This window comes from Dendroctonus ponderosae, unplaced genomic scaffold, assembly GCF_020466585.1.
Source record: "Dendroctonus ponderosae isolate FM_Combo_2020 unplaced genomic scaffold, Dpon_F_20191213v2 Dpon_F_20191213_2, whole genome shotgun sequence".
NCBI lineage: Eukaryota > Metazoa > Arthropoda > Insecta > Coleoptera > Curculionidae > Dendroctonus > Dendroctonus ponderosae.
Window position 1 is genome coordinate 3,345,518 of NW_026018165.1, and position 14,803 is coordinate 3,360,320.

The window sequence follows — 14,803 nt, forward strand, 5'->3', positions numbered from 1 at the left end:
TTGTTTGCAATCTTCAGTTTTGTGGCTGAATAGGTTGCATTTGCCACACGGCGCAGGCACGGGTGCTGGTGGTTTACTTTCGGTGATTTTGTTCAATTAATATTAAAACCTCGAAGGTATATTGGGAGCTCTGTATTAGCATAAATATTCCTTAAGCTTTTAATTGATAACAGCGTTCCAATGCAAGTTTTGTGGCATTCTCTTTAATTTCAATTTCACTTTTACAAATAAAAATTGTGTGACTGAAATGCGCCGTATCTGAGATTTGTGGACTGCGATTTTTAGAGTCAGCAGAACGCGTTTTGCATAGAAAATTTTGCATTTTTATTAGGAAAACACCCTGAATGAATATATGTGTTTTTTTTGAACTTCCAGTTTTGTGCCATGCAATTGTCCAGTGTTTCCCATAAAGTAACTTTATGTATGTTTAGCGCTTAAAAAACAGCACTCGTTCGAACTTTAAACTATTCAAACATAGGAAAATTCTCATGAAATTAGAACAGATTATATTTGGATATTTAATAATAAAATTTGGGTTTCAAAGTATTCTTCAATAACACATCTGCTAGATTCACAAAAACATTTTTCGTTTCATCCAACTCATGGTTGAATAAGCAGAAATAATTTGAACAGAACCCGATTTATTTACCATATGTGGATAAAAACCCATAAATTAATTCAAACGCTCATCGATTGTTGCAGTAAAAAAATGAAATAGGTAATTGTCGATCCTGCATTATTATTTTATCAAATTGCAGCAACAGTAGCATTGTACATCAACAGCTGCAAAAAGGTGCCAACATTACCAATCCAGTTAAAATAGTTAACAATTGAAGCCGACAAATGGACTCTAGTCGCCGATTATTATTTAGTCATATTTACTCTGCAAGTAGAAGATTTTCGCTCAAGGAAAAAAGACAGCCAAGCAAACAGTGACAACATAACAAAACCGAAGAAATTAGTAAATTAAACTTAGGAACTGCATTTATGGCCGTACGACAAAAAAATTACCAGCATTTAAGCCTATATTTTTTAGACACATTCAGTTTTTAACAAGGGCTTCAATTTGCAAGAATCGACTGCCTTATTAAAAATCATATAATCATATGTGTGCTTGAAAGCTTGCTGTTTGAAACATGGAAACCACGATGTGTATATCATACTGAAATTAAATAATTTTTCACAGATATTGTGGAAGAAGATTATTCAAGAGGTTATAAATGAAAAACATTACGTTACAAAACAATTTCTTCCAAACTTGAAACCATTGCATCGTGCTTGTTTAACATTTCTAACTATTGAGTGTCTGGGTACCAAAATTACCCGAACTGTTTATGTGGTAGCTGAAGTTATCTCAATTTTTTATGCAGTAGAACGTTTTTATCGGTAATGTTTTGCCGATATTCTTCCCTACTCTTTGTAAAATCCTGTAGTATTCATAGTTTATTGCCTTTTACCAATTTTCCATTATTATCAATTGGAGCATGCCGACCCCTTGCCTATTTACTTTAAAATTAAAAAATGCTTGATAAAAAAAAAGGTTTGTGAATGAGTTTATTCTGAAAGGGCAAAAATGATTTCTATGATATTTACAATAGTGTCTGATTATTCGAAAACCTCTGAACAGACACCAACAACATGTAAAGAAAATCGAACGCCCTTTAAAATCATGTGCCACTTGACCCCCCTTCCCATTAAAAATTATAAGGGTAAACTCTACCCGTCCCAGGGGGTTGAAACAAGGAGGCTAAAAATATTTATTTAAAGTGCCCCCTTACAAATAAAATTGACGGGCCTTTCCGATTTTTCATATTTCCAACTGCAAGAAAGATATTAAGAGTGGGAAGTTTTCAAATTGACACCCCGTATCTTCACTATTGCATATCGCAATATAAATTTTCCTACACCATTGAAATCCAATCTCAACGTAAAAAATTACACTGTAAATTAACTCACGTTCTTGATAGAAAGTTGGAGACTGTAAAAGAGCAAATTTTTATAAACGTTTAAGTAAAAGGCACATAGAGATAGTCACAGACAAATTTCTTTAAACTGTGCATGTTAATACTCGATAAAGTAAAATTCATGCTATTGCGGGTTTAACTCAATTTTACAAGCGCACTTAATCAAGTTCTCAATTCAATATTCGAAAGCAACCGGGTTATTCATTTTGTTTCATAATACGTTTTCAATGTATGTGTTGTTTTTCTAGCCAGTACGCTTTTGAATTTTTTATTGCCACTTAAACGTGGCTCTCTGTAAAAGCCGGCATTCGTTTAGTCAATTAACCACACTGTTTATTCAAATTGTTAAAAATGATTGATAACAAACCCAAATACTCAAAATTGTGTCGTTTGAATAGGTATTTATTGGCCAGTTCAGTTCAAACGCGTTTAAAGTTTCGCATTCCATGAAATAAATAATTTCGTTATCCTGTCGCGAGAACTTTCAAAAATGGGGTCAGTTGAGTTTTACCCTTGCTAATTTTATCGGAATTGTCGGATGAGTTAATAAATAAGCTCGCGAAGAGCAATAGTTTTAAAATGACTCTGAAAAATGAACCAAATAACTTAAACGGTTTGAATATATTTTAACTGAAACTAATCTAATATCACGTGATGCGTTAAAATAAGTCCAATTCTTAACCAAATCAAAGCGAAAGCTAACAAATATTACCGACTATGCCGATTTTATAAAACCGACACTAAACAGCAACGTTACGGAATTTTGTTTGTCTTAGCTTCTGATGTCATTAATAACAGTACGAACTTAATTCGAAACTTTGAAAAACAAACTTGCGGAAATCGCAAAAATTTTCCTCTAAATATTTTAAATATTCAAGCTTATTAGGGCATAAATTCAGAATTGCAAAGTTTTACCAAAACACCTTTATATATCTTGCATTCGAAGAATTCATTAGGATGGTAAAGACTTGTCGTTTTAAAAAATTGATGAACACTTTTAACATTGAAACTTTACAGATGTAGGATAAATACTGAATTGTCGATCCAACTTTTGGACGAAAAAAAAATGTGTCAACCCCTGCAAAATATTTATTGGATCATTCGAAGTTGAGCTAAAATGAAAGTGAAAAGTTTAATAAAATCAAATTTTTAAACAATGAGCAGAGTGAAATTTTTCCGGATAAACCTCCAGCACCAAAACGTGATACCAGCCGCAGCATTTTTTAAATAAAAATTCCTAACGGAAATGCCAATGTCGGTTAGGCAAGAAATAATTTTTTCTGTGTAGTGTATTTTCCTGTAAAGGTGTATTTTACGTCAAAACTGAAAGATATGTCCCTTGATAATATCAACATAAATTTTAACCATCCAATCATCTCGCTTTTTCTCTAACTCTGAACCCGGAATATGTCTGAAGAAAAAGGAATGATGGTGTTCATAATACGTTTGCAATTGAACAACTAAGCCGTGAAAAGTTAGTTACATATATTTTTATGTAACAATGACACCAACAGTGTTAAAATAAATTAGTAGTGATTTATTGGAAGTTTTCCTACAAAACAGAATTTTTGAACACATTTTTTAAACCAAATAAAAGATAGAAACCTTTGACAAAAAACCTAAATAGAAATGTTTGGTGTTGATAATTTAATTGCATATGATACACCGTTCGTTTTCATGAATTAATGCTTCCATCGAGGCAGTAACCTGAAAATTTTATACTGATCTACAGGGTGATTTTCTTTATATACAGGGTTTAAAGGAATATGGGGTTGAATATCTGGAAAACTTTTTTTCCATACACCTAAGGACTTAAGTGCGTTTTTACTCTCACCAACAATACTTTACAAAATTATGTTTTAATGGCCATTGAATTATTTTATTTTATTTTTTCTTCCATTTTCAGTGGTTAGTGAATGAAAATCCGTTTAATCTGACTGTGGGATAAATTGCAATTTTAATAGCTAGTTGCCACTCGGAAGCTTGCTTAGTCCCGAGATATACCATTAATCAATTGCTCATGTGACACGAACAAAACTTCACAATTACCGTTCAGGAAATGCTCTTTTGCCTAAATTATGATCGAGAAGGCCCAACAGAATTCGATAATGGATTTCATTGCCAGGGCAAAGCACTGGGCTTGGCCTGACCACTAAATATGGAGAGTTGTGTAGTGTATTAAATTACCTTCGCTTGGCTTTCCATTTCACTTTGGACGGATGTTGCCTACTAAAATATTTCCGTTACTAAATGGCAAAGGCCTGTAATTTTTCCATTGTTCATTGCCACAAAATTTATATCAGTTTAATTAGTTTAATTTTATTTAAAAGGTCTTTTGAGTTAACCGTTTTGTAGATCGACAGAAATCCACTTTTAAAGTTTAGTATTAATTATTTGTATCAAGCGACCTTTATCTGCTGAATTTTTGCCATGATAAATAACCAAAATTTTTCGCTTATGTTAAATGACAGAAAACAAAAAAAATTAGAATTGAAAAAAAATTATTAAACTACTAATACGAAATTGCAAAATTGGAGACATGAGAAAGTGAAAACAAAAAGATTTTTATTTTTTATGATATGATTAATAGATTTAAAAGTAGTATATGTAGTATGTAGTAGTAGTGTATTTCTCTACTATAAATTTTAAAATTAAGGAACAGTCTGTGCATTTTTAACATATCCTAAGAGCTAAAATGACACATAATAATAAAAAGTGAAAAATTATAATGATTGCAAAGCGTTTTTGGCATTTATAAATATTATATAACATAACTATATCTTATACATTTTCATCCGTCCTGTTTTATGTATTTGCCGCACATTAATTAGACATTTTGGCTTATAACAAAAAAGTGCATGTATTTCGTGCGGATGTAAAGGAAATGTTTCCTCCGCTTAAAAAGTGAAAAGTCTGCTTTGAAAGTTCAACAATATTATTAATTAAAATACTTTTGTTTATCGGAAAATGTTGGAAAATTATCTTACCAATCTTAGTAGAACGATCTCAGTGCTTCATCTAAGAATAACTGTTATTATTTCTGAAAATGAAAAATTAAATAATTAATTCATCAATAGCAATAGCAATATAAAAATTTGATTTATTTTCCTGACTGCGTGTAATTGTTATTATATTCTTATACTTCCTGGGTCTCAGTCAAAGTGTGAAGTAAACATTTGAATATGGTTTATTTCATTACGTTTCGGCGAGACAACAGCGCCATCAGATATAAAATTTTCACAAACTACAAACACCAATTCACAATTAAAACATGTTGTATAAAAACTATAATTTATAAAGCGTTGAAACATTCATCAGTTCTTGAATGACAAAATTCTTCCTTTTTAATTGTGAATTGGTGTTTGTAGTTTGTGTAAATTTTAATTCTGATGATGACGCTGTTGTCTCGAAACGTAATGAAATAAACGATATTCAAACGTTTACTTCACACTTTGACTGAGACCCAGGAAGGATAAGAATATGACATCAATACAAAATGTCATTATTTTTGGTAGGTTACTTATAATATTAGTACCTAGATGTTTAAGCAACCTTAAGCTCTATTCCATGTTGCAGCAAATCAGAAAAATGTGTAGAACTTAATATATAAAGAATTGCTGAAAAAACGTCGGTCAAAATTTTTGAAACTTCAAATAATCTGCATAATCTTAAAAATCTAAATTCTAATAATCTGCATAATCTGCACACAAGAATTTCAAATTTGAAATAAGCAACTCAACAAAATCGTCAAGGCCATTAAGCAAAATATTTTAAGACAAAGTTCAATTCAAATGCGTCTTCAACGGTTTCAAACTTATTAACAGCAGAGATGATTGATTCGAACTTGCACCAAATTCAAAATTCATCTTGTTCATGAAACTGGTCAAGCCATCAAATGTTGTAGATCAAATAATAAAAATGTAGGTATAGTTTCATGTCGCTTTTTTTGCGAAATCTTATATTAACAATACACTCTGTAACAAATTATATTAAAGAATCTGCAAGCATGCGTTAAGTCCACAAGTATAAGGGTTTAGTGTAATTTTCACTATGCTTTATTAATGGTTGGTTTGCTCGCCATTTTAACATGTTCCAAATCCTCTGCTCCCCAAAAAGCTCAAACATCCTTTTCCAACACAATTAAAATCCGCATAAATTATGTAATATCTATTTTGTCAGCCATCGTTAACCAGATACGCATCCAGCTAAAGCGGACAAAAACATGAAATTCATACAGCAGTTTGTAAATAAAATATTTAGCCACATCAGACACTCAAAGATAAAGAACTTGATACATGAAAACGAACATCTTGCATATTCGTTTTAGAAGGTCACTAAATTATGTGTGATGTTCTCTCTGTTTTTTCACGGATACACCCCCTGCTTCTCAAAGCGGGAAGATTTATTCTTGCGAAGATATGTCAGAACACGTAGCGATAAATTTTGAAATTATTTGCGAATATGACTGCCAGGTGGAAACGTAAACGGCTAAAAATATTTTATGAAAATGTAGAGTATTACGTAGCAAAATTTAACTGCGCTTTTATTCTCTTTCTTATAAACTGATTCTCTACTTTATTGAGAATTGTGCTTTTAACAATGCTGGGTTATTTCCTCCTTTGTGTTAGATCAATTGGTTGAAATATTAATATAAACTTCTTGAGGGAACCTTAAAAGGCCCATTGTTTATCCACCTCTAAATAAATTATATTTCGGGAATTTTCTCCTGTTGGAATTCATTGAACTGTTATTCGCTAAGATCGAAATGGTTTCGGGTTGATCTGAATGAAAAATAATACCAGTTTGTTTTCCATATATTGCTTTGAACGTTCCGATAATTAATAAAGAAATACTGATGAAAAGTCTCTAGACCAGCCCCTAAACGCAACCGAATTTAACTCTTCAAAAGTGGCTAAAGTTACATTAATAATTCATTTTTAAAACCACATTCTTGCTCAATGTCAAATATATACCCTCATATATATAAAATGGAAGTGTTTCGCCCGAAAGTGAAATGAGATTTATTTCTCTTCACTGCATTAAAAATAAAATAAAGCTCTAAATAATCTCAAACATTTAAACATTACTTTGCTTTGTGAACTATAGAAAACCACCCTGAATAATTAAATCGCACGAAAATTTGGAAATTGTATGCGACCCACTGTCTCAGAGGATTATAAAACCGCACAGGAGGAAATGTTTTCCCACCACTTCATCTCTATGTGAGCTCACTCAATTGTAAAGGTTAAAGTGAAAATATTCATTACTGTAGAGTTTGATGCGCATTCACTCCTCGGTCCTAATGGTTTCAGAAGGGTTTTTCAGTCAGGCAAACCACAAAACTTTATCCATGCATAATTAATTAAAAATTGGTTTATTAGCTGAAAGACAATGCGTAATTAACCGGCTGTAATTAGAAAGTTTGCCATGTTTGTGAGAGTTTAATTCGACCATGTGTATCCCACAGCAGACGCTTGGAAGTCATTATTAAAGATAACGTCTTTATTGGAACAAGCAAGTGTTAGTGTTTCAAATACAAATTCTCCAATTATCTGGTAAGGTGAGCTTAAAGCCCTTTTATAATAGAATAGAGTATAAATTAGGTCATTGTTGAGATTTAATAGGGCATTGGTATAGCTTATTCGGTTTTCGACGCTTTTCTATTTTTCTCAATAGATTCAATTTCACCATTGTACTTCTAGCCTATTTTATATTATTTCAGAATTTCTCGGAATCAAAGCATGATTTAAGATTGTTTGCAAACGCATATTGATTTATAGTTTTTCACTCAGCTCAAAAAAAAAAATTGGGGATTTAATAGTTTGGTAAGGTTCGAAGTTTTTTAACTTTGATCTAAGTGATGTTAATATATTTTTTTATTTGGTTGATAGCATAATTTTTGGTCTATGGTCTCAAATGGCCGCAACGTTGATATCAACTCAAATATTGAATACAAGGAAGGAATTATAAGGAATTTTTGCACCAGAAATAATTTCAAAAGAATTGCTCTAAAACCGAACAAAGTTATTAAAATCGGTTAATTGTTATCAAAATTAGTAAATATATTAAACTTTGCCAAAACAATGAAGGCAGCTACTTTTTGGAACTGAATGTATAAAGTTTTTTCTTCAACGAAAATTTTACAATGGATCTACGCTGCATTTTCATGTGTAAACGGGTATCGTTCACCCCATTACATTTTGCCATAAAGCAACATGTCAGGTAAGCGCTTCATAATCTGCAACTCGTAAATTAATCATATTTGCTCATCAGTATCCCCGCAAAATTGTCTATTAAGTGCAAAGCATCGCATACTAGAAAATCTGATTATAAATTGACCAATCGATCATCATTTTCAAGCTAAACGTATGTTGGCACAAATTTTGCAGGCTCTGAATCATGCTTATAATATGAAGTTCATTTTGGGTTGAAACGAGATTGATAAATGGATAATAACAGCATGATACGAGTATCGTAATATGGGGATCAACAGCTCGAGTAAATTTTCACTTTTCATTATACGCATCTTGAGGAGAACTTTTGATTTAAGACAAGATACGTTTAATCAGATATATGAGCGTTCTACTAATTATTTACCAAATTACTAATGTCCTTTATGATGGCATAATTCGAGTAGCCCATTTAGCAAGAACACTGAACTAGCGGAGGTAAATGTAGCAGTTCTAAAATAACTTCCTCGCCAAATAAAGAAGAACTAGAAAAATCCACAAATCACAGATGACTCTGTGCTGTGCTGAACCGACAGCTCGACTCAATCAGTTGCATAAATAGAATGTGAATCTCGAAGTGAATATGTGTAATCTAGTTCTTCTGAGCCACATTCTGAGCCTATAGGCGATGATAATTTATCTGACTAGGATGCTCCAACTAACAAAATCAGAAACTGAAGAAACTTGATTGATCTTTTGCCAGGAACAGTTTTTTAAGAACCAAAGAAGAAATGTATATAAATAATCACCGTTCCATCTATGTCGACTTTACTCTACTTGATATTCTTCTAGGGTGTAATTTGAAAATACCATGCCAGAATCGAGAAACGTAATTAAGACAATAAGGCAAATAATGTGTCCCCCCAATTGGTTAAAGAAAAATATAATTGCTAAAATGAATTTCCAGAGGAAAGCCTCTTATATATAATCAAACCTAAAAAGAAATTAATCCTAGGATGACTGTTCAATAATAAATATATGACCAATCCCGAAAGCTACGCTATATTTAATAATCATGTCACGTATACATTGGAGTATCGGACCCTGAGGCTACCACCTGATGCCTGAATTGATTGCGTGAAATATATCCAGCTCCTGAGTATAGTTTCTGCTCTTAAATAATGTGTGATTAATAGAGCAAACGTTACTCTAGGCGTAAAATTTATACATATATGAATCTTAATGATTCATCAAATTTTGCCAATTAAGTGCTTCAGTGCAACACATCAAAATTTGTTTATTTTTTTTACACTTTTTATTGATCATTTTCGTAAATGTATTTAACTTTCTCTGAGATTAAATGGGAAAGCTCGAATTGAATGCATAATCTTTTCTTATTTTTAGAAAATGGCTTTCGCCGAGTTATCCGAAACGTTCCCAACGCAATTATGTGCTAGTATCTTCGCAAGAACCATTATATCGGATTTGGGCGAAAAATTCTTAAAAATTAAACGAAACTAATATTATCAGCTGGCCCAAAGCTAAATGCCAATTGTAATTAAAATATTAGAACTGGAATGACTAATAAACTAAAACAACACTTTATAAATTATGACAATTAAAGGTTTAACAAAGAATAACTATTAAATGAAGCGAAGTGCACAAATCAGGAAGCTTTATTCTTTATGGTAATTTCTGCTTGCAAAAATTGGAGCGATAAATCAATGAGATTTCACGTTAAAACGGATATTTTAGGGATTCAGCAAAATCACATTAACATAGAAGAAATGACTGATATTCTCGATTTAGACGGGAGATTTTTCTATTCCCAGGGATGCACATCAACGTAATTATTAGATTAAATTGCCACGTATTTTCTTGAAATGAAAATGTTCCAAAAGTAATTAGATTTCTTGTGTTAGCTATTAAACTGGAACCAAATTGAACAAAGAAAAAAGCGACCAAATTAAAAGTATCGTTTTTAAATGTGAGTTTTGCTAAATTATTCTTGTTTTTGTAGCAGCTTCCGCAGAAGAGGAATATGTGGGTTTTTAACTTTCTGTTGTACTTTGATGGACAAGCTGTCAACTTTGAAAGCATTGTGTACCAAATAACATAAATGTGAAAAATCGATTTAGGAGCTTGAATGGCAACAAAAATTAGTAAATTTAAAAAGATTGTAAAAAATTCTCACCTAAACCTGATTGAATCAGGATTTACTTATTACATTTTTTGATACTTAGTTTGTAAAAATTGTAGAATCGTTATTTTAATATCCAACGTTTTATTTAATATCCAACGTCATTCATTTTGAATATAAACATAAATGTGTTATTTCTTTTGTCACCAATCTTTTTATTCTGTTCTCAAGTTATCCCTCCATCGTTTTCTGGCTCGGTTTAACAGCAGAAATTTTGAGGATTTGCTCGTTTGTTTAATTTGTTGGTTCCATTGGATTTTTCAGTTTTTTATCTAATAAATGATGTCCCTTCAACAACGTTGTTGGTTTAATTATCTTTTAACTTTCACTATTAATATTTTCTGTGTTCGCACGTTTTGTTTGGGTAGATTGAATTACCAATCCACTATTCTTGTCAGTTTTCATCCATAAAATGTTACTTCTCTATACCTATTCTGATAATTAAATTTCATCCCTTTTTTTATAATTTAATCTTCATGACAGAATCTCATAAGAATGTCAAATTTGGTTTTGGATACCATCCATAATAGCTTCTGCAGATGGTCTCATTTTCTGCATTCAGAGCAACATCAAATTTTAGTATTTCGTAATCCGTTCCACATATTATTTCGTTCGATATTATTGAAAAATGAGGATTTAAATAGTCTGCTTATTATACTCAACAGATTTTTAGTAAAAACCTGTATAGATAGAAAATATTCCTGATTTTAAACGTTGTTCTTCACCTGCAAGTCCAATGGAAGTATTTTTCTTTAACCAATTAATTAAAAAGACAATAATTTTTTACTTTTGCATTGGCCTTTAAGGCCGACAAATATTTAATGCAGTATTTGACCGACGGCTTTGGATTTGCAAACAAATCAAGCTACAAAAGCTGCAAACCGGGCAAAAAATGCTTTGCAGGTAAATCCTATATCGTGCTGGAAGCAATTCCAACATATTTACATATTCTTTTAATTAGGTATAGGAGGCTGATGAATACGAGGGATGCGACCGACATTTATAATTTACTTTGCAGCGTTTTTCTCGGTTAATTGCGAAATTTTAATTTACTCTCCCGTATAAAGTTTCCCGAATCAAACCGAACTGAAAAAAACACTTCCAGCATAAATTAGGTTCTTTAAAAGGATCTGGTAATGGGCTCTAAGACTGTCGATAGTTATATTGCTCGAATTACATGAAAACTCGTAAAGTAAACGAAATCCGAAAGCTTTAATAGCTGATCTAAGAGCGGAAAGATGTACTTTTTATACAAATCTCAATCTGAAAAGGCTTTGCTGCAGAGATGTAGATAGTCTTACTCGAAAAGTGCCTTTCTACACTTCCAGCCATAGATAGGTTGAAGGGTTTATTTTAGGTTTTGGGAAATAGGCCAAAAATAATTACAAGAACATGTAAATAGCTTGTTCTGCCAGAGTAGTCAAACATTAAGAGCTTGGAAGCTGAAACGTACATCAAACATCGCTCGTTTACTATGTTAACAGCAATCCTTTAAATATGTCAACACACGCTCAGTTAAATGAGAGTAATCGCTAAAGAGTTCTTATGTTCAATAAGCAATGAGCTAAAGTAAATAATGCATGGAAGCCATGGGCGACATTTCAGCATTTAAACTGGGGTGGCAAAACCTGCTCAGCTTAAAAGGGGTCCTCCTTCATAAAAATGTTTAAACTTGATTTTAAGTTTGTTAGTTTTTTAAGCTTTTCCGGGCTATTTTTGCAGCAATTTCATTTATAACATTTTTTCCTAAAACAATGATTTTTAATCACTTGGGTTATTAACTCAAAATATAGAGTTAATAATTATAATTATACAGTGTGTCGCACTTAAGATGGAAACATCCCGGTATTTTGGTTATTTTTAGAAGCAAGGTTTTCAGTTTCGGTACAGAGGTAGAATGTTATGAGCTTAATTGTTTAGGGTACCCATTTCTAACTTCAGATAAAAACCCAGCCTACTACGACTTTGCGCATAGGGGCAATTCGCTATATTTTGCGATGCGTTAGAGATATCGGAAAAAGTTACTAGAAAAAGTTGACCAGAATGTTATTTTAACGGTATATTTTAACGGTATTTTGAGAAGAACTTTGTGAAAAAGTTCGAAACGATTGCAATACTTCAAGTGTTCCATTTGTTACAGATTTCACAACTTCCTAAGTCACACTGCTTGACTGAAGGGTCTTTGACAGTGTTTCACATTGTGGTAGAACTCTCCTGAGTAATATACCATATACTCCAGGTCAAATACAAAGTTGAACTCCTCCATATTTTCCAACAAAGCATTGGCTTGTCTACCACTGTCACGGTCTGTCTCAGAAATTTTTTGTGGAGTCTCAAGAGGGGTATCAACATTATCTAATAGTGAACTGTTATGTATTTGCTAGTTCCACTTGAATTTTACTCCCGCACTTAATTCAATCTTTTATTCTCAAATTCTTGTACAAACTTTAATGATAATACAAATGAATTAAGTTGTAGATCAGTTCTATATTGTTGAGGCGGATTCAATATTTGAGGCAAAACACCCAACAAGCAGTTTGTAACAATGAATTAAATGTTCGATGAAAACGATTAATTGACAGTGATCTGACACTGCTAGTGGCTCTGTGTGGCATTGCCGCCTGTATACAGGGTGATTCAAAATTGGCGTCATTCCTTTTAAGAGATGATAGAGGCACACTTGGGGAGTACGAGAAAAATATTGAAAATTTTTTTTTCGAAAATTTCTTGAAGATATTAACAAAGATCGAATTTCAACTTTGTTATTAAGCATTATTTTGAAATTGTTCCATGTTTAATTGGAAGCATATTGGAATACTTAAGCATTCAAAAAGAAACATTACGATCTTTGCGAAAATTACGAAAATTTTCGATATTAAAAAAGTTCTCTTCTACAATTTTTTGATGGAAAGTCAAAGCGGCAATGATGTTTTTTTGGCATTAACAGATAGTTACAGGTAGACAGCCTTTGTCAATAAAAACAATATATTGTCAAACTATGACTTACTTTGAATTTCCTTTTACGAATTTGCTGATATGCGATTAGTTCAGGTGAAATGCTACAGTAACATAGCAGAAGCTGAAAGAACTCAGGCCAACAAAGGGCGAGGAGAGTGGTTCCAGGAAGATAGTGGACGACAATTGTTGTTCGGGCTCCAGACACGAAGGAACAAGTATTGGACATAATTGCAGCAGAACCTTCCAGGGCACTTTCCCAGGCACCAATTAAATACCGGGTACATTCTTACCACGTTTGTACCATACACACAACACAAGGAGATACAAATGAAGCAGGAGTTAATTAACGAGAAGCTGCTTGATAAGAGTGGATAATAAGGAGGTTACACAGGCACTAGCTTGTTTGGAGTTAAACATTAAAATGTTTGGTGTTCCAGGTTATGAGAACAGGTTGACATTTCGAAAGTACGTTCCGCAGTCAACAAATCTTGTTGAATTTACCGTTTATCCTTATCTATCTTATTGTCAATCTGTATAATTCCATGGTTACCGGAGTTTTAAATGGTTACGAAGCAACAGGTATTTGCGCAATGTTAATTAGGCAGATTACCGTGAAAAACATTGCTGCGGTATTTCTGATATTGTTTTGGGGAAATTTCTCAGTTTTTAATAACAATCAGTTTCTTTTACTATTTTTTGTGTACTCCCAAGACACCCCCAGACAACACCTCCAGAGAAATGACGCCAATTTTGAATCACCCTGTAGTGCGGACGCAAGACTATCCTCCCCGTGATCTATAGATTTAGGCGCTGAGAAGCTTTCCTGTTCCTCCGGGAACAGCGTGGCTCTGGAACTTCGGTCGTAGGGTTCTCAGGTGTAAGTTGTTGTGGAATCTCTTGAACATCTTCGACCTCTGGAACTGGAACCTCTTCTTCTTGCAAGTCATTTTCCAGATCGGTCGGACGTTGGACAGTTGGTAATTTCCCCAGCAAAATTTAAGAGCTGGTCGACATGTCTCCTTTCCGTACGTCCCTGAATACGGACATCGTAATCTAAGTTGCCCTTCCTTTCCGCGATAGTGCCGAAATCCATGCCGTGTAATTTCTAGCTTGCACCTTCTGACCATCCTCGAAGGTTACCTCCTTTGAGTTGTTACTTAACTGTTTCTCGCTGATGTCCGAAGTGATGTTACGTCTGATCAAATCGAGCTTCGTTCGAATATTTCTGTTAAGCATTAATTCAGTTTTCAGACTCACAGAAGTAGTTGAATGAGATCGTCGTCAAGCTTCATGTATAAGTATGCGTTGGATGCATCCAGAGTACAGAAGTAGACGCCTCCATTCATTTTATTGAAAATATAACCGATTTTTGAAATAGGTTAAGAATCATCTTGAATGTATTTGTTGATGGTGATGTTATAAGTAAAGACCGGATTTTAAGCATTTTGCTTATTGCTGAATTTTATAAGCAACCATTAGATTATTTAATTTCTAAACGAATTATACCAAAC

General features: G+C 32.9%; 1 protein-coding gene across 2 annotated transcripts in view; it reads right to left on the minus strand.

The window, feature by feature from the left end:
* LOC109536956 (trissin receptor) overlaps nt 1–14,803 on the minus strand; it is a 93,871-nt gene that overhangs the window by 69,390 nt on the left and 9,678 nt on the right. The window contains exon 1 of one of the 2 annotated variants that reach the window (XM_048663645.1): nt 4,952–5,009. The exons of the other annotated variant lie outside the window; for it this stretch is intronic. The gene's annotated coding sequence lies outside the window, so the exon portion shown is untranslated. Of the gene's footprint in view, nt 1–4,951; nt 5,010–14,803 lie in introns of those variants that run through there. 2 annotated transcript variants of the gene reach the window in all.